The sequence below is a fragment of the Chiloscyllium plagiosum genome, unplaced genomic scaffold (genome assembly GCF_037043375.1).
Source record: "Chiloscyllium plagiosum isolate Xiang-an unplaced genomic scaffold, Cpla_swu_hap1 HiC_scaffold_31, whole genome shotgun sequence".
Taxonomy (NCBI): Eukaryota; Metazoa; Chordata; class Chondrichthyes; order Orectolobiformes; family Hemiscylliidae; genus Chiloscyllium; species Chiloscyllium plagiosum.
The window spans coordinates 80,521,475-80,547,405 of NW_028270169.1; the positions used below are offsets into that span (position 1 = coordinate 80,521,475).

A 25,931-nucleotide genomic window follows, 5' to 3' on the forward strand; every position below is an offset into this window, starting at 1 on the left:
CAGTGGTTTACAGACCCTAACCACTGCCTATGTGAAAACGTTTCACCTCATGTACATTTTTCTTCTTTTACTAATGACTTTAAATATCTGCCGAATCGTTCTCGATCCTTTCAGGCGTAGGGAGCATTCTCCCTTCCTTATTTCCTCTGTATGTCCAACTCATGTCTCGAAAAGGTTTAACAAGGCCAGTTTTCGGCCTTCTGCTCTCCAAGGAAAACTGTCCCAACTTTTCAAATGACCTTTATTTTTGACATTCCTCATATACCAGACCATTCCCATCAACCTGTTCAGCGCTGTTTCCAATCCTTTCCCGTGCCCACTTCCTCAAGGTTCAAACCCAGAACTGTGCAAACATCCAAATGGTGGAATTATTCAGAGTGGGATTGTGTGGGTGAACATCCTGAAACACTTGTTTCACTTTCACCGCATGTGGTACTGTGCCATGCCCAATACCATGACACTTATTACCCCTGAACTCAACGTTATTTCAAGGGGTGCAACTTTCATGATTTAGACCTTGTTTTTATCAAACAGTTGAAAGGGCAACCGGGCAAAGTGAAATCAAACAACCAAGGCTCGATGGCGACCTGAAATAAGACATTCTCACATGTCACACTTTGGGAAGAATAACAAAAAGATGGGGTACTGGGCTAATGGTCGGATACTTGGTAGTGTGGATGAGCAGAGGGATCTTGGTGTCCATGTACACAGATCTCTGAAAGTTGCCACCCAGGTAAATAGTGCGGTGAGGAAGGCATATGGCGTACTGGCTTTTATTGGTAGAGGAATTGAGTTCCGGAGTCCTGAGGTCATGATGCAGTTGTATAAGACTCTGGTGCGGCCGCATCTGGAATATTGTGTGCAGTTTTGGTCGCCATACTATAGGAAGGATGTGGAGGCACTGGAACGGGTGCAGAGGAGGTTTACCAGGATGTTGCCTGGTATGGTAGGAAGATCGTATGAGGAAAGGCTGAGGCACTTGGGGTTGTTTTCATTGGAGAAAAGAAGGTTTAGGGGTGACTTGATAGAGGTGTACAAGATGATTAGGGGTTTAGATAGGGTTGACCATGAGAACCTTTTTCCACGTATGGAGTCAGCTATTAAAAGGGGGCATAGCTTTAAATTAAGGGGTAGTAGGTATAGGACAGATGTTAGGGGTAGATTTGGCATATGGCGTACTGGCTTTTATTGGTAGAGGAATTGAGTTCCGGAGTCCTGAGGTCATGATGCAGTTGTATAAGACTCTGGTGCGGCCGCATCTGGAATATTGTGTGCAGTTTTGGTCGCCATACTATAGGAAGGATGTGGAGGCACTGGAACGGGTGCAGAGGAGGTTTACCAGGATGTTGCCTGGTATGGAAGGAAGATCGTATGAGGAAAGACTGAGACACTTGGGGCTGTTTTCATTAGAGAAAAGAAGGTTTAGGGGTGACTTGATTGAGGTGTACAAGATGATTAGGGGGTTAGATAGGGTTGACAGTGTGAACCTTTTCCCGCGTATGGAGTCGGGTATTACAAGGGGGCATAGCTTTAAACTAAGGGGGGGTAGATGTAGGACTGAAGTTAGGGGTAGGTTCTTCACTCAGCGAGTCGTAAGTTCATGGAATGCCCTGCCAGCAGCAGTGGTGGACTCTCCCTCTTTATGGGCATTTAAGCGGGCATTGGATAGGTATATGGAGGATAGTGGGTTAGTATAGGTTAGGTGGGCTTGGATCGGCGCAACATCGAGGGCCAAAGGGCCTGTACTGCGCTGTATTCTTCTATGTTCTATGTTCTATGTCAGTATGAACTCAATCTACTGAGCGACGATCAGGCGACAATCTTACGTTTCCAACACCAAACCAGCTCAAACTAGCTCTGATCTAACTACATTACACTTTGCTCTTGGATTTCTAAGCTCCAAAGAGTTTCAAGAATATCGACTTCTTATTCCATCTCCTTGCTCACGGGACAGTGCTGTTTATCCCTTCCGGTTGGACTCCATCAGCAGAGTATTCAGCTATTTCCCTCCAATGGCAGGCAGTGTGAGGAGAGGCAAGCGTGGATGTGCTCTCAAGCTCGCTCTGATCGGCTCAGCCAGTTCTATCAAATGCTGGAAATCAGCAAGTTTGTTTGGGAACTTCCTGAAAATATCATTTATCTGAGAGTTGTCTGTTGGGAAAGACAGAATGTACTCCGGATGCTCTACCCTCGGTAAATTCATGTGCGGGCATTTTTGTGCAGCCTGTGTGCTGTTCAGAATCCATCTTCACAGCAATCCTGCAGAAAGGCTTTTGTAACAGTGACATCGGTTTCTATGCTGCAATCGGGCAGCAGTTAACACCTGCCCCAGATGAAGAGAATGCGAATGAAAGCCTCAGTCACTGAGACTCATCCCCACGGCCCTGAGCTGCGGGGCTGCAGACAGTCTAACGCGGAAGGGAGGGTAAAAATGAAACATTGTTTCACCATCAGCCACTCTGTCCCAGAGACAGGAGGAGGGACAGCATCAACGTGTGGCGTCACTCACGCGCCGACAGAAGCTGTTCAGCCCATCGAGTCCATGGCGACTCTCTGTAGCTTGTATATCTCTGTGATTATTCATAATTGGCCATCTATGTTATAATAATGCGGAACTGTGTCAGTGTCATAATGCTGTCTCCAACAAGTTGATCCAATTGACACTCACGGCTTTTCATTTCACGGGGAGGACACTGTTGTTCCAACCAGCAAAGGGAATAACTGCAGGGCGTCATGCGCTTAGAGCTGATCTACAACTGATCTCCCTCACCTTCACCAGTTTATTCCCAGCACTGGCAAATGATTTTGTGAATCAGATCAGAGCAGACCGACAGAGAACAGGAAAAGAGCTTCCAGGCCTTCACAAGTGTGTTTCGTCACTGTGTAAATTTGGCAGGTGCATCAGTACAACATATTCATTTCAGATACATTGAGTGAAAGGAAGTGGAAAGTGAAACAACATGCAATACGTAGAATGGAGCTATGTTATATAGGAACACTAGCGGTGTCAATACACACACTGAAAACCTGGAATTGTCAACGAGCAGAGGATGATTTCAATCCATTAATTTCGGGGTTATGAGCCCAATACGCTCCCGCTGGGCCGCTCTGTGAGAGCTGACCACAGCAGTTTCACACAGTCTTCAGCTTTTCGTCTGGCGTGTGGCATGGCAATCAGTGTCGTGGGAGAGAAACGTGAACACGCTCTTCAACTTCATATCAAACACGGGTTTGGGGATCGGGGAGGCGGCTAGAGGAATTGGGAGTTATGCAAATTCTGGAACGATGTACAAAAGAGAGATTGCACATGCACAGGAACCCATCTTCTTTTGGGAAACGTCTGCAAATAACACCACCTGAAACAAATGAAACATTCTCAAGCAGAACTGCAGGGAAAGAGAGAGTCTTTCCCAGTCATTGGGAAATGTGTCTGTGTCCTCCTCGAAGTTACAGCGAAGGCTCTGCTGTCTGAATCAGCCCGGGATGTTACTGCAACATATCCTGTCGCTCAGGCACACTGCACCTGATATGTATAAGCTTTATCACGTTACCCCAAGCTCAGAGAATAAATTTCACAGCTCACATCATCCCAGAGTGACAGGAACAGAAGAAATCGTTCAGACCATCATCTTTACACCCCTGGGAAGAAAACGGATGTCGGAGTGCAGAGAATCTCGACGAGTGCTGTTGTTGTTGTCTGTGTGACAACAAGAGCAGGTACCAGGAAATGTTTATCTTGCTTCTTAAAACAGGCGTGAAAATTTGCAGATCATAGACACATCTACCTGCTGTTAGTGAAATGATGAACAGCAGAGTACAGTTCACAGAGTATGGTCAGCCCTCTGGGTTATGGGCTCAGCACTCTCCAACTGTGACCCTCTGCTCACAGGATTTGAACACAAACAAATGACTCAGTGACAAATTCCGTTGAAACGGATTTTGTGAGGAATTGAAAGCAATGGAATGAAAAGCCGCTTGAGAGCGGGGTGAAACATCATCTGTGAAGGGATTGTTTTCCAGACTGGAGGAGAGTGCGCAGTGCTGTTTCCATGGGTCGATATCAGGATAGATAGATTGAAATAGCGTCGGATGTCATTGTAGGGAACCCTGTCGCTTAGACCCACTGCACCTTTTGTACAATGGTGCAAAAGCACGGATCTTTTCTGTAGAGGGGACAACTTCAAAATCGTTAATGCGGCAAAGTTCACAAATGTGTGAAACAGCAAAGCAACCACAGAAATTGGTGTTACGTGACGGGTAAACCCCTCTGCAAATGTAAACCGACGAAACAGAAAGGATTCACCCTGTACTGTATTCTGTTAAAATTCAAGACGCAAAGAACTACTCCAAAAATCACTATTTAAAGTTAAAAATAACAACGCTATATTTTTTTAACATTTGACAGAGAATAATCAACTTATAACTACTTACAACTCATTTCTCTCAACCTTGTGGTCTACAATACCTTCCCCAACCCCGACCCCATTAACATTTACAAAAAAAATCAATTTACAAGCCTGCTAGTTGTCGAATCTTCTCTTCGTATCTTTCTCTGTAGATTTTTTCTCCAGGTCGGTATTGATGCTTCTTTTCTGTGCAATCTATTTCTCCAGATAGGCACCTCTTGGAGATTTTATTAACATCCTACATCTGTTGATCTTTTAGCTGCTCTCTTTGCTGTTCTTTGTCGCTCTGGGTAACTGTTCAAAACGGCCGATATTTGTCTCACAAAACGACGGATCGTTTCATTCGTTTTAACATTGTAAAAATACCACATTCAAACTGATTGGCCGAATTCGAATTTGTTTTTGTATCCATGTGACACAGCTGTTAGTTATTTCGAACTAATGTTACCTTGTTCTGGACCCCTTGTGCTAGCCAAACATTTCAGCACCATTAAAAGTACATTACACCCACAACTTCATAACAATGTAATTTGCCGAGACAGTCTATTTCGCTCAACATCGCTCTTTGTCAATCTCATGTGCCTGAGATTTGAAGAATCTCTGGCCGATGTTAATTAAAACTGCCCTATTCTCATAACGTTCGATTTAACACACCCGGTTATGTATGTCTTACAATATTAATTGATTCCTCACTGTGTTACTTCAACACCCGTTGAGAAGAAATAAAAATGAGAACAACAGTCACCTGTGTGACTGCGATTTGACCCAATGTTGCTGCAGCCAACCGATTCAGCTGCAAATAAAATAGCCCACACCTTTCCTGTGCCAGTAATGAGACTGCATAGCATAGCGGTAAGGTTGAATGAGTTGAATTAGACCCAGCATCATTTCTCAGGACGAAATTTACTGGGATATAGAGATGATGAAATAGACGGTGGTTGGGGTGTGGAATATAGTTAAAAAGGATGTGGCCAGAGATCCCTTGATACAAAAACGTTAGAGATGACGGAAATGAGGTTTACTGGGAGCTAAAGCCACGAGAAAAGAAAAGAAGGGATTTAATTAGATGGTGGAATAGACGAAGAATCACGCGACACAAATCAGGAATGACTGTTTTGTGTCCTAATGGAGCTTTTCCAGCTGATGTGAGGTTGGAAAGGATAAATAGGAGGGAAATTCCCTCGTTCAGGTGAATGTATAACTAAAGGTTAGAGCTTCAATTTCAGTAAGGAACGACAAAGAAGTTTACAGCAAGTACTTTTTATTCTGAGAGTTATTGAAATCGGAGATGATTTTTCAGCAGAAGAAAACATGTTAGAAGATGATTCCATCATATTTGAAAGGCCACGTGCAGACACACAAGGAGCGAATTTAACAGGGACAGGGATTCTGAGCTGCCTGAATGGGGATGCAAAAAGGACGCACTCATAAATTGTTCAGCTTTCATCGGAAAGAAATTGCGAAATACCTGCAACTGAACATGTTAAGTGTAAGAAGATCTGGTGGTGTTGAAAGGTGTAGCAGCTGGTTCTCCGTGAACTACTACAGATTGTTAATGTGCTGAGCTGTTTGTTTTAGCTTTGCATTAAATGGAAGCCAGTTAGCTCAGTCCGCTGGATAACTGGTTTATGGTATAGAGTGAGAATGACAACGTGTGATTAATTGTCGCACTGTCTCAGGTTACCGGAAGGATCATCATCTCTTCCGTTCACGGGATCTGTAATACAATGGTGACTCCAGTGAGTAGGAACGGACCTGTCGATGTCAAGCATCATTATCATTGCCATCTGTTGCCTTGAACATTTGGTCACAATGACCAGGAACGGGACTGATTCCTTTTAATACTCCGCCGGCAGCAAGCCCATAGCGTCCCCCTCTGTTCTGCACAGCATCAAACTATTTGTCATGACTTTACCAGATTCGGTGACAACATTCAATCTACCCGAAGAAATGAATCTCATTCCTTTCGATCGATTTAATGAGCTGTGTGAGTTTGCTGTAAACAGGATTATATGAAACGAGTTTAAGAGCCTTTTGAAGAATGTAATCCATTGCAGTGTTAGAGATTTGAAAAAGGTCATCAAGCTAAAATATCACCTCTGTTTCTCGATCCACAGATGGATAATTACTTGGGGAATATGTGCAGTTTTACGGTTAACAATTGATACCTTTCCCAAATCAGAAACTGGAGTTTTAGAATAGATGCTGCTTTATTCGACATTATTCTTCAACGATGCTTCAGTCTGATGCTCCAATAATTCCTGATTAATGTCAGTAAAAGCAGCTTTAGATAACGATTGGAATTACAACTGCGGCGTTTTTACACGCTGTTAATTACCAAGCGCTGATCAGTTGCTCCACTGAGCCGCCGGCAGCAAGCCTATAGCGTGCCCTAATCGTACCTCTGGGACATTCGACCCGCCTGTTCTACTTTTGCTATGGTTTTGAAATTAAAGCTAAGGCAGAGGAGGAGGAACTGATATGGACCTGTGACTTCTCGAACATCAGGTTCAGGAAATGGGACATAGATAAACGTTGTGCAAAATAGACTTGATTGAAAACTGGGTTTTTGTGGGTCGCTGCGTTGTTTACAGACAATGTTATATTATCGCTGTCACAGGACTTCTCATTCGGTCGGCTTCAATTTGGCACAGACTTCGATTCAACGACACTTCACTATCTTCCTTCTGTATGTTCCTACAGACAACAAGAAATATACTGCACTCATCATCAATATTTAACATGGTTACATCCAAGGACATGTTGTACAGTTTTCATGAATACTGAAGATATCGGAATGTTATGCAAGAGTAAATTAAATTTCAGTTTAAATTGTAAAGTGATAAAAATCCTTAGTAAGATCCAGAATGCCCGAAATTCATGATTATTACCGTGGCCAGAACTCGAGCCAGACAAAGGGGAAATCTGTCCCTGAATCCCCAATATCCACACAACCGTTTGCTCCATGTGCCCAGTTGGAAACCTGTGTGAAGGATCATGCAGTCTGTCAGTGCGCCTGGGAGAACCCTCCACTGTCTGATCTAAAGCTAGAACAGGAGCTGTGCATTCCAGCTGTGAGAGTGGTTGGATAAAGGGGAGGGCCTTGGTATTCCGTGGTGTAGATTCACAGGGTCCTCATCATATTATTGTTTAAAACCCTCTGTCAGAAATAGCACAGACAGAGAGGAATAAAAGGGGGCCATTTCACCCGTAAGCGCTACTCCCCCATTTGATATCATTATGGCTGACCGAACACGTCAATGTTTTTTCCCAGCCCATCCACATCAACCTGTCGCCCAAAGGCGAAAAGACACTGAATAAACCGAAACACTCTGTGCAACTGTGGGAGGGAAATGTGTTTAGAGACAGTGGGCTTCAGCAGTTGGTTTTGTGAATGAGCAGCGTATTCTGGACTGATCATGTTTCAAATGATGCGATTCCCTCAAAACTCACCACAAAGAATGTGAGGAATCTTCTCTGGTCAGTAGCGGGGATGAGAACTCCAGACGATGGAAACTGACGACGAATCAGCAGAACAATCATTCAATCAGCTGAAATCTGAACGAAGCTCCGATTCTGCTGGGACTCAAACCCACAAACTTTGAATCACAATCTTAACAATGCAGTAGAAGTCCAACACGACTTTCATTGTGCTCCAGAGGTGAGCTAGCCTACATTTTACTGCACCCAACGTTACGGTGTTCAAGTCTTTCATCAAACATCTATTTATCCTCGCCCCACTTTCCAGTACGTGGTCCTTATCCGTACATGCTCTAGCTCCTCAAGTGTTCGGCTAAATACTCCTGAAGTGTTTGGATGACTCTTAGATTTACCACACGTTCACACAGCGAGTTCCAGACAAACAACACTCTCAGGATGCAAACGTTCTTCCTAAATCTTCTCTGAACATCCTCTCTCTAGCGTTTCAACTATATCCCTGGTTATTAACTCTTCCCATTAGAATTTTATTCCTGTCACACATATCTAACCCCTTTCCGTGCACGTTAATCAATTCCTCGCTCTGATTTCACCGCTGTCAGATTAAGAGCCCCAATGGGGCTCATCTATCTTTGCAGTGACGAGAGTGTAGTGCTTTAAAAAAGCACAGCCGGTCAGGCAGCATCCGAGGAGCAGGAGAATCGATGTTTCGGGCATAAGTCATTCGTCAGGAATGAGACTTTTGTGTGGGGTTTGTGCGAGGGGAATGGGGTTGGTGGTCAGGTAGCTGGGAAAGCGATACGTGGATGAAGGTGAGGGAGAAGGTGGTAGTTGAGAGGGGGATTGATGGCCGGGTCCAGAGAGCAGTGCCGAGTTGGAGGCTTTGGACTGGGATAATGTGGGGGGAGATGAAATGAGGAAGCTGTTTAAATACCCATTTATCCCGTGTGGTTGTAGGGTCCTAAGGTGGAATATGGGACGTTCTTCCTCCAGGCATCGGCTGGTAATGGAATGGCGGTGGCTTGTATCCGAAGCATCGGTTCTCCTGCTCCTCAGATACTGTCTGACGTGCTGCGCTCTTCCAGCACTATACTTTTGACTCTGAGCTCCAGCACCTGCAGCCCTCACTTTCGCTTATCTTCGCAGGGGGAATGGTCGAGCTCAGACGCCACCTTGGTAAATCTACTCTGACCACGTTCCCGTGCAAACACACGTTTCCTGAAGGCTGGCGATCAGAACAGAACAAAATTATCCAAAGAAAAGCAGAAATATCTGAACAAAATCAGCAGGTCTAGTGCATCTGGGGAGAGATATTCGAGCCCAACGATCAGCCTTTGGAACGAATGGTATGTGTAGGTGGGGCAGGATCTAAAATGATTGAACTCAATGTTGGGTACTGAAGATTGCACGGTCTCTCATTCGGAAATTACGTGCTGCTCTTCCAACTCGCGCTGTGTTTTGCGGGAGCGCTGCAGCGCACCAAACTGACATGGAGGCATGGGAACACAGTGGGATGTTGCAGTGACAGGAACCTGGAAGCTCAGGGTCTTAGTTTGCTTGCCGACAGAACGTAGGTGTACTCATGTTGGTCACCCGCTTTGTTTTTCTACCACAGTCTCGATGAGACCACATTCTGAGCAGGAAATGCAGTTTGCTAAATTGAGTGATGGGCAGATAAATCAGTGGAACCTTACACAGTGAGGGGAGACATTGTAAACGAGCAGCATTACACCTTTTGGGATTTCGTGTAATGGTGCCAAATGGGGAAGTGCTGGGGGTCAAGGAGGATTGGACGATGGTGTACAGAGAGCAATTGTCCTGCATAGTGCCGGTATTCAGTGGTTTGGGCCAGTGGGGAAAGGGCAGTAGAATGTAAATCTTCCTGAGCTACCTGCTATAAGTAAACACCTCACTATGGAGCAAAAGTATCAAATGATTTTCATTTCAACAACAGCACCAAGTGCAGCTTGAGAAGTTACGCGTTTGCACTGTCACTGTCACCCTGTCTCCCCGGGAGCAGTAGTACTCCCCCACGCTGATTCAGACAGCACAGTTCTTCCTGTGACATGTCCCTTCGAGAATGGAAGGACAGGTATCAATAATCCGTACTTGGAACGGAGTATCAGTATTGCTCAATAACAATTGCTTAACTATCTTAACTCATTTTCAAATCACTCGACCCACATCCTTGTATGTCTTGGCATCATAAATTCACATTTGAATACTTCGGAAAGTTATGTGGATTTCTGCCTCTCCGACCCTTGCATACACTGTGTTCCCCATTTCAACAACCCACTGTTTGAAAACGTTTTTCCACGCATTCACTCTAATCTTTCCGCCTCTGACCTTAAATCGATGGCCTCCCGTGATTGAAATCTCCATCAAAGCGAAACATGTATTTTAGTCTACGCTATTCATAGCCCTCAGTACTTTGTACATCTTAATCATGCCCCTCTCAATCTCCTCTTCTCTAAGAAAAACAACTCCAGTTTGTCCAATCTCTCTTTTTCAGCCAGACAATATCCTGGCAAATCTCCCCTGCATAACTATACACAATAGTCTCGCAAGAGCCGAATGAACGAGTGAAATAAATGATGCGAAAGTCGACAGAAACTGGTGTTTTTTGAATAAAGTTTATTTTCCTCAATGCTTCCCTGTGCCCTTTCCCTGAGCCTGATGTTTAAATAATCGCTGGTCCATGTCAGTAAAAGCTGCGCCATGTGGATTGAGCTCACAACTGCGGTATCGAAATGGATCAACTGGTTTGAACGTCCCGATCGTAAGACTTGGGCATGGTCACCCTGTAACAGTGAGCACAGCAACACAGAATGGAGGAGATGAATGTGAAAGTGATTGTAAGGGAAATGGGACGGGGAACTTAAAGGAGGTAAGTGATTGCGGGAGGTAGGGAATTCTCCGAGAATGGTGAGTCTGGATCCTGATACATGACTCGCAGAGATGTGTGTGTGAGAGAGGGGTTTGATGGAAAAAAGACATAATCTCAGAGAATGCCTTCATGTAAAATCAACTGATTGCTTTCTGTGTTTCTTCAGCATTAATCACAAGGAGTAAAATGCAGTGACTCGGATTCGAACGATCTTACTGCGGCCACAATGCAGCATATTTTAACATTTAAACCACCACTGTGTCATGCAAAGACCCGCGTTTAAAAACAGCAATAATTACAATGACAGAGGAAGCGTTAGGTAGAGAAGCAGATACACAGCAGGAATATTACGTGAGCGACTGCAGACATGTGGGAATTCAGAATTAGCTGAAACCTTAAATTCGATATCACCAGACGCTGTGGTGGTTCCATCGAATACTATATGTTGACGACTGAGTTTGATAGATTTCTAGAAAAAAAGAGGTTCAGGGATGGTGCGGGATATTGGTGCAATGTATGTTTCAATAACAATGTGTTATTAACAATGTGTAAATAACAGTTTCTTCACCAAATTCCCCACACAAGGAAGTACACATTGCTGCAGTCAGGCACATCACTCCAGTTCCTGGAACCAGAATCAGACAAACTTTGTGGCCGCGAATACCAAACTGGAAGTGGCGGTGGAGAAAGTCAGGACTGCAGATGCTGGAGATCAGAGCTTAAAAATGTGTTGCTGGAAAAGCGCAGCAGGTCAGGCAGCATCCAAGCAGCAGGAAAAACGACGTTTCGGGCATAAGCCATTCTTCAGGAATGAGGAGGGTGTGCTAAGCAGGCTAAGATAAAAGGTAGGGAGGAGGGACTTGGGGGAGGGGCGTTTGGGAAATCGATAAGTGGAAGGAGGTTAAGGTGAGGGTGATAGGCCGGAGAAGGGTTGGGGGCGGAGAGGTCGGGAAGAAGATTGCAGGTCAAGAAGGAGTTGCTGAGTCTGAGGGTTGGGACTGAGAAAAGGTGGGGGGAGGGGAAATGAGGAAGCTAGAGGAATCTGCATTCATCCCTCGTGGTTGGAGGGTTCCTAGGCAGAAGGTGAGGCGCTCTTCCTCCAGGCATCCTGTTGCCATGGTCTGGGGATGGAGGAGGCCAAGGATCTGCTTGTCCTTGGCGGAGTGGGAGGGGGAGTTAAAGTGTTCAGACAGGGGGCGGTTGGGTTGGTTGGTGCGGGTGTCCCAGAGGTGTTCTCTGAAACATTCCACAAGTAGGCGGCCTGTCTCCCCAATGTGTAGGAGGCCACATAGGGTGCAGCGGATGCAGTAAATGATGTATGTGGAGGTGCAGGTGAATTTCTGATGGATATGAAAGGATCCATTGGGGCCTGAGGGAAATGAGGGGGAGATGTGGGCGCAAGTTTTGCATTTCTTGCGGTTGGGAAGGTGCCGGGAGTGGAGGTTGGGGTGGTGGGGAGTGTGGAGCTGACGAGGGAGTCGCGGAGGGAGTGGTCTTTTCGGAACGCTGATAGTGGTGGGGGGCAATATATCCTTGGTGGTGGGGTCTGTTTGGAGGTGGCGGAAATGACGAAGGATGATACGATGTATCTGGAGGTTGGTGGGGTGGTAGGTGAGGACCAGTGGGGTTCTGTCCTGGTGACGATTGGAGGGGCGGGTTTCAAGGGCGGAGGAGCGGGAAGTGGAGGAGATGCGGTGGAGAGCATAGTCAACCAGGTCTGAGGGGAAATTACAGTCTTTGAAGAAGGAGGCCATCTGGGTTGTTCGGTATTGGAATTGGTCCTCCTGGGAGCAAATGCGGCAAAGGCGAAGGAATTGGGAATATGGGATGGCGTTTTTATATGGGGCAGGGTGGGAGGAGGTGTAATCGAGGTAGCTGTGGGAGTCAGTCGGTTTATAGTAAACGTCCGTGTTGAGTCGGTCGTCCGAGATAGAAATGGAGAGGTCTAGGAAGGGGAGGGAGGAGTCTGAGACGGTCCTGGTAAATTTGAGGTCGGGGTAGAAGGTGTTAGTAAAGTGGATGAACTGTTCAACCTCCTTGTGGGAGCACGAGGCAGCATCGATACAGCCATCAATGTAGCGGAGGAAAAGGTGGGTGGTGATGCCAGTGAAGCTGCGAAAGATGGACTGTTCCGCATATCCAACGAAGAGGCAGGCATAGCTGGGGCCCATGCGGGTGCCCATGGGTACTCCTTTGGTTTGGAGGAAGTGGGAGGTTTGGAAAGAGAAGTTGTTCAGAGTGAGGACCAGTTCGGTCAGTCGAAGGAGGGTGTCAGTGGAAGGGTACTGGTTGGTTCGGCGGGAAAGGAAGAAGCGGAGGGCTTTGAGCCCTTCGAGATAGGGGATGGATGCGTATAGGGACTGGAAGTGGCGGTGGACATGAGCACGTGAAGCTATTCTGTGGCAGCAGTGACATGATTGGTAAAGGCCCGGTCATAGAGTCATAGAGATGTACAGCATGGAAACAGACTCTTCAGTCCAACCCGTCCATGCCGACCAGATATCCCAACCCAATCTAGTCCCACCTGCCAGCACCCGGCCCATATCCCTCCAAACCCTTCCTATTCATATACCCATCCAAATGCCTTTGAAATGTTACAATTGTACTAGCCTCCACCACTTCCTCTGGCAGATCATTCCATACATGCACCACTTTCTGTATGAAAACGTAGCCCCTTCGGTCTCTTTTATATCTTTCCATTTTCAACCTAAACTAATGCCCTCTAGTTCTGGAATCTCCGACCCCAGGGAAAAGATTTTGTCTGTATATCCAAGCGCGTGAAATGCTGAGGCTGTGAGTGCTTCTTTTCAAAAGCGGGGTGGAAGGAATATTGGTATCAATTTATTACATTATTAAGATTGAGCAGCAGCATTAACCCGCACTGAGAATTGTCTCAGAGGAAGCGTGCTGGAGCCTTAAGTGAGAGTTCGACGTATTGAAGGCATTCTAAGAGATTTTCGTTAACAAAGCGATATTTTGTTGCTTTGACAGTAAGAACTGCTTTTGATTACATCGTCTCCACATCAGTCTCTCGCTCCAGTAAACACTCCACTCCAGCGTACATTGCTTCCATTCCAACATTGAAACGCGTCCTATTCTCTCTCCATCTGGGATAATCTGAATTGAGAACGTCATTCTTTGAATGGAGAAATGCAGCAGGGAGTTGTTCATGCAGCGGCGATCTATTGGGCAATTAATCTTTGGAGACTGGAACGTGGCAGCTGCTGTTAGTTAAATTCGATGAATAAAATCTGGAAAACAAACCCAATCTCAGGAACAGAGACAATAACTAATATACTGAAAACTCATTCGTTCATGTCCCTTCGAAAGGGGAATCTGCCGACCGTAACGAGTTCTGTCAACATGTGACTCCGGACCCACGACAATGTGGTTCCCCCATGAATTCCCTCTGACTCAGTTCAAGGTAAATTAAGAATGAACAACAAATGGTCTTCAGCCCAATGATAGCCACCTTCCATGGGAGAATAAGGAATAATAAAAATACATGAACAACGGGGAAAATGGGAATCGTGTCTGTGTGGACTCGAATTCAACTGATATCCAAACTAAATAGACACAAGGATACTCGCAGCGCCAAGAAGTCAGGATCATGGGGTGACTGCAGGAAGGGATTCAATTACCCGCTGAGGTGTAAACTCACTTGCTCAGTCAGAATGCGCACCACTCTCATATGGGAGAAGTGATCACTCAGGAGACCAACTGACAGAGTCACCAGGAAATTTACAAATGACAGCAGGAGTTCGATTCTGCTGTTATTGAAGCTTTCTATCCCAACCAGCAATGAACCCTGTTTGGATGCCTGTTTCCAGTGGAGTGCCACTGCTTTCTGATGTAGACCAATGATTTAGACTTAGTTGTAGAAGCCATAATTTGCAAGTTTGCTGATGATACAACAATTGGTCGTGTAGTTGACTTTGGTGAAGAATGCCAAAGACTGCAGTGATGCATTCGTCAGGTGGGAAAGTAAAATGCTGAATGGAATTGAATCCAGATCAATGAGTGTTAATTAATTTGGGGAGAAGAAGCAATAACAGTGTGTATTCTGTGTAGTGTAGACGGACAAAGAGATCATGGAGTGGACATTCACGATCGCTGAAGATCAATGGACAGGGGAATCACTTGGAAGGAACTGCGTACTGTAGATGCTGGAGATCAGAATCAAGATTAGAGTGGTTCTAAAGAAACACAGCAAGTAAGGCAGCATCCGAGTTGCAAACAAAATGATGTTTCGGGCAAAAGCCCTTCATCAGGAATAAAGCTGAGAGCCTCGAGGGTGGAGAGATAAATGGGAGGGCTGGGTCTGGGAAGAATTTAGCTGAGAATGCTGTAAGTGGATGGATGTGGGGTTAAAGGTGATAGGTCGGAGAAGATGGTGGAGCAGATAGGTGGGAAGGAAGATAGACAGGTGGTACACGTCAGTAGGATGCTGCCAAGCTAGAAGGCTGGAACTCAGATAAGGTGGGTGTGGGAATAGGAGTAATCTGGTGAATACCACATTGATGCCCTGGGGTTGAAGGGTCCCGAGGTGGAAGATGAGGCGTCAGGTGATGAGGTAATGGCGATGTAGGAGGCCCAAGGCCTGCATGCCCTCGGGAGTGTGGGTGGGAGGGGTAGTTGATGTGTTTGTTCAAGGGGCGTTGGGTTGAATGTTGCGGGTGTCCTGGAAATGTTCTGTGAAGCGCTCTGCGAGAAGATGTCCGGTGGCCCCAATGTAGAAGAGACCGCATCGTGAGAAATGGATGCACATTTGATAGATGTGGAAGGCTCCATTGGAGCTTTGGAAGGATGTGAGGGGGAAGATGTGGGTGCAGGATTTGCAATTCCTGCGGTGGCAGGGGAAGGTGCCAGGAGGGGAGGGTGGGTCATTAGAGTGCGTGGACTTGACTAGGTAGTCGTGGAGGAAACAGTCTTTGGGAAAAGTGGATAGGGATGGGGAGGGAAACATATCCTCCGAGGTCAGTGTTACTGACACTTTCTACAAACCCACTGACTCCCACAGCTGTCTGGATTATACCTCCTCCCACCCTACCTCTTGCGTAAATGTTATCCGGTATTCCCAATTTCTCCACCTCCATCGCATCTGCTCCCAAAGGACCAGTTCCGCCACAGAACACACCAGATGTCCTCCTTCTTTAAAGACTGGATCTTCCCCTCCTTTCTGGTTGAAGATGCCCTCAAACGCATCTCATCCATGTCCCGTTCCTCCGCCCACGAAGTCCACATCTCCAACCACAACAATGTCCTCATCTTCTATCCCACCAACCTCCACATAAATCACATCATCCGATGGCAGTTTCGCCACCTCTACACGGACCCCACCCCTATCCACTTTCTGCCAAGACCGTTCGCTCTGTGACTACGTAGTGAAGTCCACGCCCTCCAATGATCCGCCGTTTCCTCCTAGCACCTTCCCCTGTCACTGCACGAACTGCGAAACCTGCATCCACATCTATCGCCTCACCACCGTCCAAGGCTCCAATGGAGGCTTCCACATCCATAAAAGGTTCACCTGCACTTCCACACGTATCATTTATTGTATCTGTTGCTCCCGATGTGGTCTCCTCTAAACTGGATGTCTTCTCGCAGAGCACTTCAGAAAATATCTCCAGGACACCCGCACGATTCAACCCCAGTGCGCCTTGGCCAAACATTTCAACTCCTCCTCCCACTCTCCCGAGGACATGCAGATCCTGGGCCTCCTCCATCGCCACTGCCTCACCACACGATACCTGGAGGAAGAAAGCCACATCTTTCGCCATGCGACCCTTCAACGCCATGGCATCAATTTTGACTTCACCAGTTTCCCCATTTCCCCTCCCCTACCTTTCCCCAGTTCCCAATTTCCAGCTCAACACCGTCCTCCTGACCTGTCCCACTTATGCATCCTCATTCCCACCTAACCACTCCACCTTCTTCTCCGACATATCATGTTCACCCCCACCTCCATCCACTTACTGCGCTCTCAGCTACTTTCTCCAAAGCCCCACCCCCTCCCATTTTTCTCTCCATCCCATATGCTTCCAGTCTCATTCCTGATGAAGGGCTTTTGTCTTAAATGTTCATTTTACCTGCTCCTCAGATGCTGCCGGACCTGTTGTGCTTCTCCAACACCACTCTAATCTTGAGGGGAGAAAGTTGATTGACAGGGTTTTCGGATATTTTCTATTGTTGACCACAGGCTGTGGATGATATCAACACTTTAGCAACCACCAGTTTAGGGAACAGCTAAAGGACTGAGCGCAACTATGGTCACCGCATAAAATTGTAAGATAAAAGTAGAAAGCTGAAATATGCAATATTGCCCATTAAGACTGTTGCACCACTCAATGAGTTGATCACTGATTACTTTCCAAGTCAGAGTGCTATGCGCCTTGGAGGGTAACTTGCAAATGGTGACGTTTCGTTGCATCTTCCAACATTATCCTTATAGTCAGTATAGCTGTTGAGCTTTGAACGTTCTGTCAAAATGCCCAGATGACTTACTCCAGTGCATCTTGTAGTTGGTGCACTCTGCTGGATTGTGCCTTAGCAGCGAAGGGAATGAATATTGCAGGTATTGAAGAGGGTACAATCAAGTGACTGCATTGTCGTAAATGGTATCCAGTTCCTTAAGTGTTATTGAAGTTACACCCATCTAAGCAAATGGAGAGAGTCGTGTTCCACGTCTCATTTGTGCGTTGCAAACGATGTAGGATTTACGGTGGCACGAGTTGAGATTATAATCAAAAAATGACTACCAAAGGACACGTTTTTGTTGTCAAAGTGTTTATATAGCCAGTTCATATCCTTTTTCCTCTAAATACTCGCTCTGTGGTCGATTACATGGGGTAGTTTGGTTTCAGTAAAGCCATTGAATGTCAGTGGGATGTGATTAGATTCTCATTTGTCAGAGTTAACATTACTGTATTCCGTCCTTGTGTAGACCGATCTGATTCCAGTCGCTGTCTGATTTCAAGCTCCATTTCCCGTCTGTGCTTGAAATTTCAATCGTTTCCTCGCATAAATTTCTCTACTTGCCTTAATAATATTTAAGAACGCTGCAGGGGACAGCAGAGATTTGCGAGGATGTTGTCAACATTGAATTATTGGTTAGGCTGGGATTATTCTCCTTAAAACAAAGGAGGCGGAGGGGAGCTCTATTATCACATAATAACATTTGTAAACGTTCAATATTCATGGGATCTTAACAGGGTAGTTACGGGCAGGTAGTTTGCCCTCTGGTATGAGGAGAGCACCAGAGGACATGAAATCACAATTAGTTATTGCCAATTTAATTCAGCAATGAGGAGTAATTTATTTGCTCGGGGTCCAGTGATTCTGTGGAACCCTTTCCAGAAACTTGTGTTTAGGCTGAGTTATTGTGTATTTTCAAAATGTGCCAGACAGATATTTCACCAGAAAGACGATGAAGCTCTGCCGACGGAAGGCTGGAGAATGGAGTTGAGATCAGCCATGAGTTCGTTGAATGGTGGAGCAGACTCGATGGGCTGAATGGCCGACTTCCAATCCTACATCATTTGGTCGAACGTATTATTCTATTGATAAGTTTAGAATTCTGAGGGGATGGGATGAAGTGACAGAAAAGATTTCTCAAATTTATCAGAAAGATCAGGAACAAGGCTGATAAACGCATGAACAAGAAATGTGTTGAGGCCTGGAAACAAGAAATGGCACTGGGCACACCGCAGATGGGTATGTGCAGAAGTTGTGTTTGCTAAAGAAAATTGGTGGATCTAATGCTGTTGGCAACTTGGTGATCGTGCTGGATGATCGATCGCAGTGTGATTCACACAGCAATAGTTTTTGAAAGAATGAAAGGTTTGTTTCATTGGAGAAGTTTTCTGCAGTTCCAATTCCAATTGACTGTTTGAAATACTGATCAGACCTCTGTGCGGAGTGTTACATCAAAATACTCATTCACAATCCTGCTGGATAAACTATTGCTCTCGATCTCTCCTTATTTGTTTCTCTTTCATTCGATGTATATTCATATAAAGTCAAGATGGAATGAGGGGAGGAAACAAAAGTTGCACTTCTTTTCATTATCCCAATTCAACTTACAACAGAATCAAATTGGGTTGTTTCGACTTTGATGTGGTATCAATTTATCGCAAATCTCCGGTGCAATAAAGTGCAAGAGCAAGATTCTCCATCGAATGTACACTAAAGATGCGAGGCACAAAGGAAAACCACAGCTGCGTTTAATAAAAGTAACAACCAGAGTAGGATTTGTACCCACGTGTGAACAATGAATTACCAACCCGTCGCCATAACCTCGGGGCCATTTCCTCGCAAAACAAAGGAGCTCACATGTGACCCTGTTAAGATTACATATGGTGCTAATAGGGGATGAGAAATTCCTTGAGCGGAATCTAATCCACACCATTATGTTTCTGCTTTCAGAGGAATGATAATATCAGCAAAATCCAAGGAATTGACACCATCCTTGGAAGGAATAGCTGTCCTTGATTCATTCCGAGTCGGAACTGTCTCAGAATGAGCCAGCGAACAAGAAATTCCCGTCAATTCCCGTCTTGACTCATAATTTCTTCAGAAAGTTTCTCCCTCACGTGAAGAAGTATATATGGAAAGAGAAGTGAAGGTGATGGTTTAGCTCGATGGCTTTTCTCACATGACTGAACCTGAACTGGGTAAAGTTCCCGGAAATGCAGTTTTGTTCGCTTCATTTTATTAATTTTGCTGCAACCTCACTCTGCTCATTGCAATGATCGGAAGTGAATTGAATTTGTATCATTGGAATGTTTAATATTATATTCAATTTTGATCCGAATTTATTTCAGCTTAAAGAAAATACCGATGAGAAAAACTGAAAGTTTAACTACAAAGAAAAAGCCAGTTTTGATGCTCAGTTACTTTGGCAGATTTCAGTGGGTATCTAATGAACCCAACATCATGGCGATTGCCCTCCCATCTTGAAGGCATGAAACTAAAGCAGAAAAACGATTTCCAAGCGACGTGTCACTTCCTATTCATTATGGAATATCTTTCCTTGACAATCTATAAAATCTGCTCAGTTCCACTTATAATGTTTAATGTGGAATATTAATGCAAATCTTAAGAAAATCTGAAATTTTTGGCTGACTCTTATTCGGCTGCATACGTTTCTGATATTTCTTTACATTTCAATTCATCCAAATTAGACATTGTTTCCTCGCACCTTCCATCCCCCACACCCCACTTTATCACGTTTACCCAGCCACAGGCTGTCTCTCTCTCTCCTGGTGAAACTCACTGCTTGTGTGTCTCTAAATGTGCCTTCCCAAATATTTTGGAAACGGATTCTCTGAGTGACAGAAATTCTGTTCCCATCATTTCTTTGTCCTATATCAATGGTTTTGAATACCTGACGTTCAGAAATTTAGTAACTTGAAAGAGTGAATTTACCACCTATTTCCTCCCTCCAAACTTCACATACTCTGGAGAACTTCCATTCGGTTTTCCTTGGTTCAGTTCCAAATTTTCCAACGCACAAATAAATAAAATCCCATTCCCACTAAATGCCGTCAGCATCGTCTCTAATGTCTTAGTAGCCTCGTAAACGCTGGCACTGTCCTCTCTGATAGAATCACAGATTCCCTACAATGCAGAAAGTACAATTCACCCAGTCGAGTCTATCGGGTCACTCTGAAGAGCATCACAACCAGACCTAGCCCCCCACTCTCTCCCATATATTTCACGTGAAGAAAGAACAGCTATCTGGCTTGTGATTCCAAATAATCCGACTGGAGTAAAACATTGCATCGTGTGAATGCTGACCTTATCCCCGCATTACCCAAGGCTAATTCACTTAACTTAGTGATTTCAATCCCTGTACATGACAGAGCAACTTAACATGGTCAATCCACCTCAACTGCAGATCTAAAATCAGTGCGAGCCACTCAGCAATTATATCATAACAGTGAGCACCATCTGCATCATGTTTAATAGCTTTATACACTGGTAACTCAACCTAGTGAAAGCAAGCTGCGCCCATCAACCATAATTCAATGCATCCAAACGCGATTCTGCGCTGTACAACCTCATTCGTGCTGGAGGAAATGTTTCTGCACTCAGATCTGAATGGGTTTACTCTGTTTTCTTCCTCAGGTTCCTGCTTTAAGCAAACATTTCAGTCAGAAACAAATCGATGAAATGGTTTTCATTCCAACACAGATACAATGTTCAGTTTGCAAAAGTTACGTGTTTGCACTTTCACTGACACTCTCTCTCCCCAGGAGCTGCAGTCCTTCCCCAGCTGATTCAGGCAGCAGTGTCCTTGCTGTGACATATCCCATAGAGAATGGAAGAACAGGCATTAATAACCTTCACTGGGGAACAGAGCCACAGGTTTAAAACCTTTACGATGCCCCCAGCGGAGAATTGAGCCCTGTGACAGGTGGGGACACTAACCACGATACTGTGGAGGACGGCAACGTCGAAGGAAGCCCTTCAGCCTGTTGTGGCCACACTTTCCAACACAACTGCTTAACGACCTGAATCAAGTTTTCCATCATTCAGCCCAAAGCCTTATATGTCTTGGCATCACAAAGTCTCATCTGAATTTTTTTTTCAGGTGTAAAGGGTTTCCGCCTCTCTGACGCTTTGCGCACATCTACTCAAACCTTTCTGCCTTTTCCCGACATCTCTTGGTCCGGTATTCGATCCCTCCATCAACAGGATACGCTTCTTTCAGTCTATCTGAGCCGTATCCCTGATTGTTTTGTACATCTCAGTCATGTCTTCCCCAATCTCCGCTGCTCGGCGACAAACAACCGCAGTCTGTCCTCATAACTGAAACTCTTCAGCCAGACAATACCCCAGTGAATCTCTCCTGCACTGTTCCCAGTGCGATCACATCCATGCTATAATGTGAATTGTACACAGTACTCGAGCTAGAGCCGAATAAACTTCTTTTATTCTGTAACTGTATGAGGGCATCGCGGGCTCTGCAGCATATTTTTCTATCTCTAAGTATACAGCTGGCACTGAGTCTCAACTATATTGCAGTGAGTCTGGAGTCATATGGAGGCCCGACCAGATAAGAATGGTAGTTTCATTCTTTAAAGGATGTCAGTGAAACTGATGGTTTTATTTTTTTTCAACAATTGTCCATGGATTTATGGGATTTATTAGTTTCGTAATTCCAGATATTTACTGAATCCCAATTCTACCACCTAGCATGGTCGGAGTCAACCCCGAGTCCCTGGTGTCTGAATTAACAGTCCAGTGGTAAGAGCGCTCGGCCATTGCGGAAAACCGATCAAACTGATCTTTTCCAACGGAGGTGCTTTTCCCCGATACTGTCCTGTGTAATTTTCCTGAGCATGACCCTCCAATAATCTCTTGTCCGTCTCAGTAAAAGTTGCTACATGAGTATTGATCTCACAACAGCGGAACCAAATGGATCAACTGGTCTGCAGGTCCCGATCGTGGGGTTGGTGCACGTTCACCCAGCAAAAGTGACCACAGCAGCACAGACTGAACGGTATCAATGTGAGGGTCAGTGTTAGATTCTGCAGTGCCTTAATGAAATAGGAAATGACTCCACAAAAGAGCAGCGCTCCGAAAGCTAGTGCTTAAACCTGGCGTTGTGTGATTATTAACTTTGTATAACATCGTCCAACACCGGCATCCTCAAATTAATGAAATGGGAGTGTTGAACGGAAAGTCGGGTTAATGATCGTAGGAGGGAAGAAATCTCTGAGAACGGGTGGATTTGAATGCTGACATATGAAACACCAAGTTATGAGCGAGCAGAATTTGAAGGAAAAAGATCATTGCCTTGGACAAAATTACCATGTTAAAACAACTTATACCTTTGTATGCTTCACAACAACTGGGTCGAATAGAGAAACTCCTGCCGTGACTCGGATTCGAACCGAGGTTTCTGCGGCCACAACGCAGAGTACTAACCACTATACGATCGCGGCATCCCACAAATCAGCACGCCACCAGGTGCTATAAGTACAGTAACATAGACAATGTTAGGCAGAGCACCAAACACACAATATCAGTGCTCAGCGAACAGTGACAGCTCTGTGGGAACTCAGAATGGGGTGACCATTTAACATCGGTGCCCGCAGAGGCTGTGGTGATTCCATCATTAATATGCTGAAGGCGGAGATAAATAGATTTCTCCAAAACATCAAAGTCTCTGGGGACAGTGCAGTTTTTGTTGAAATGTTTGCTGCAATCGCAATGCGGTTTAACATCGGCTCCTTCACCAGCTCCCCACACAAGGCAGTAACCACTGCTGCCACAGAGTCCCAGTTCCCAGCCCCAGAATCAGAGGAATTGAGTGGCGCAGTCACAAAGATCCAACTGGAAATCGGGATGGGAATGAGGTCGCAGAGATACTCGATGGCTCCAGTGACACAACCGGAGAGTGCGCGGTACTTCTATGAGGGTTTAGAGGCGTAAGCAGTTCCGTGGTTGCGAATGTTTCTGGTCAAAGGCAGGGCAGAAGGGAAATTTGTTCCCGTTTATAATGACATAACAATCTACAGAGCATCTTGCTGAGACAGCTGAGTGCCACAACTGGAGAGAGGGCGGCTGGTTTGAAGTTTGATTTTCCTTCACCATCACCCACTTCCCTGGAATGAATTGATTTCACCATTTTTATTTCCAATTGTTTGATATTTCCCTGTAGTCTGCGGCTTTTCTTCCTCATGGTTAATTGCATGACTAACTGTTGTATCATCTGCACACTGCTAAATCTCGGCCATAAATATGAATGATTGATCTATATGAGAAAGCAGTGGAACACACAGCAGGCATGCTGCGTAGGTTTGCAGGCGACATCAGAATTGTAGACAGTAAGGAAGATTATATAAAATTCAAACGGATATTAATCCAATGACTCGTTGGACTGAAAAATGTAACATGGAGTTCAATCTGGATAAATGGAAGGTTTTGCATTTTGGTACAACAACAAGAGTAGGGCTTTGCGTAGTGTTGGAGAACACGGAAGCTAGGGATGCAGGTATATAATTCTTTGTAATTTGCCTCACCTACAGACAAGATGGTTCAAAGGCATTTAACATACTTCCCTTCATTGCTCAGTCCATTGTGTATGTTGAAGGTTTGCAGGACATTGATGAGGCTTCTTCTGGAATATTATGTCCAGTTCTGGCCGCCCAGTTGTAGGAATGATATTATTCAGCTGGAGCAGGTTCAGAAAAGGTATACACGCATGATGCCGTGCGTGGAAGGTTTGAGTTATAATGAAAGGCTGGATAGGCTGAGATTATTTCAGATTTGGGATTGGGGTGCTGGAAAACCACAACAGGTAAGACAGCATGCGAGGAGCAGGGGAATCATTTTTTCGTGCAAGTGTCGTTCATCAGGCTTTTCCCTGAAACGTCGATTCTCCTGCTCCTCAAATACTGCCTGACCTGCTGTGCTTTCCCAGCCCAACACTATCGACTCTGATCCCTCATCTACTAGTTGAGATTGGTTTCACTTGAGGTTAGGGTTTTGAGCGGCGACCTGACAGAAATTTATAAATGCTTGAGAGGCAAGTTAGAGTTAACGTTAGCTGGCTATTCCCAGGAGGGGATTTCAAGACGAGACTGCATATGTTTAAGATGTAAAGAGAGAGAGTTATAAAAAAAGACATGTGAGGCTTTTTTTTAAGAAAAGGTGTTATACGTGTGCAAATAACTTGCTGAGGAAGTGATGGATGAGGGTACATTTGCAACATTTAAAGAACAATTCGATCCAAACATGAATGTGAAAGTGGGATTTTTAAAATAAATTTATTCATGCCTAGTACATCAGTTATTTCCCAGAGGACAGTTAAGAGTCAACCGCAATATTATCCATCTGGAGCCTCCTGTGGGACAGAGCAGATGAATGAAAGTCTGCTTCCCGAACTGGCATGAGTGAATCAGATGGGATTTTCCAGACAACTGATTCAGGTCATCACGAGACTCTTCAATTCCAGGTGCTTATTGCATTCAAACTCCACCATCTGTCATGGCAGGACCTGAACCCTTTGTCCCCAAAATATTACCTGGGAGTTTGATTAACAATACAGTAATAAAACTACAAGGGTATTATCACCATTCAGCGGGTACAGGAGGAGGCATACGGGACGAGATTAGTTTGGCAGAATGTTCAGCATGGATTGGTTGGTCTGACGGGCCTGTTTTCATGCTGTATGACTCTATGATTGACGCTATGGAGCAGGCAGCTGCTTGGGATTAACAGCAGCATTGACAGCATAACCGAACACCTGATGGGATATGTAATCCTGCTGGAGTCTCCGGAGGTTGTTTTGTTCACTGATCCCTTCCCACACACGGGACTGGTGAACGGTTTCTCCCCAGTGTTACTGATTAAATGAGTTTCCATTTCTGTGGTTAATTTAATCTCTTCCTGCAGTTCCCACATACCCTGCTTTCTCTGTCGTATCGGCGTCCTTTTTTCAACCCAGGGTGAACGATCCTTTCAAATTGTGTCCACACAGATACAAATCCTGTTTTCCACGTTGTTAATGTGTTTTCATTCTTTCTCGTTCACCCACAGGGTGTGAGTATCACTGGTCAGGACAACATTTATTCTTCGCCCCTCGTTCGTTGCTGTCTGGCTACACCACAAACCCGGGTGCGATCCCAGCCTCTTGTGTCTGTTTGTGGGCAGTCTGCACATTCTCTGTATGTTTGCGTTTTTATTTCTCCCTCTGACCAAAGATGTGCCAGTTACAGGGATCAATAATGGGAAAAGCAGGCTTATGGGACAGGGAATACCGTGGGGTCTGGTGGGATGCGCTTCGGATGGACCGTCTGGACTGGAAGGGGCGACTACCCTGCTTCCCCAAAACAATGGGGATTCTTGAAGTAAGGGTCAGCTCATGTTTTTCTGGCCCTGGAGTCTCTCGTAGGCAGGACTGGGTGAGGATTCTGCATAAGGGACATGAATGAATGGGATTGCAGGAAATTAAAGTTATTATCTCTGTTCCTGAGGTCAGGCTAGCATTCCAGGTTTTATTCGTCGAACTTAAACATCACGGTTTCAGTGTCCCAGCCCCCAAGGACAACCAGTTCAAAATATCACTGCAACACCACCTTCCCCAGGTTGAAGTCTTTACTGTGTGGAAGAAACTGATTCTGAGCTGATGCAAGCAAACGCAGCTTCCATCGCCAGTGTCGGAAACACAGATCCAAACAGCAAAATCA

General features: G+C 45.2%; 1 non-coding gene across 1 annotated transcript; it reads right to left on the reverse strand.

The window, feature by feature from the left end:
* Window positions 1–22,610: 22,610 nt before the first annotated feature.
* On the reverse strand, window positions 22,611–22,682 carry trnah-gug (transfer RNA histidin (anticodon GUG)). The gene has a single exon. It is a non-coding gene; the product is annotated as a tRNA-His (tRNA).
* Between the last annotated feature and the right edge of the window lie 3,249 nt (window positions 22,683–25,931).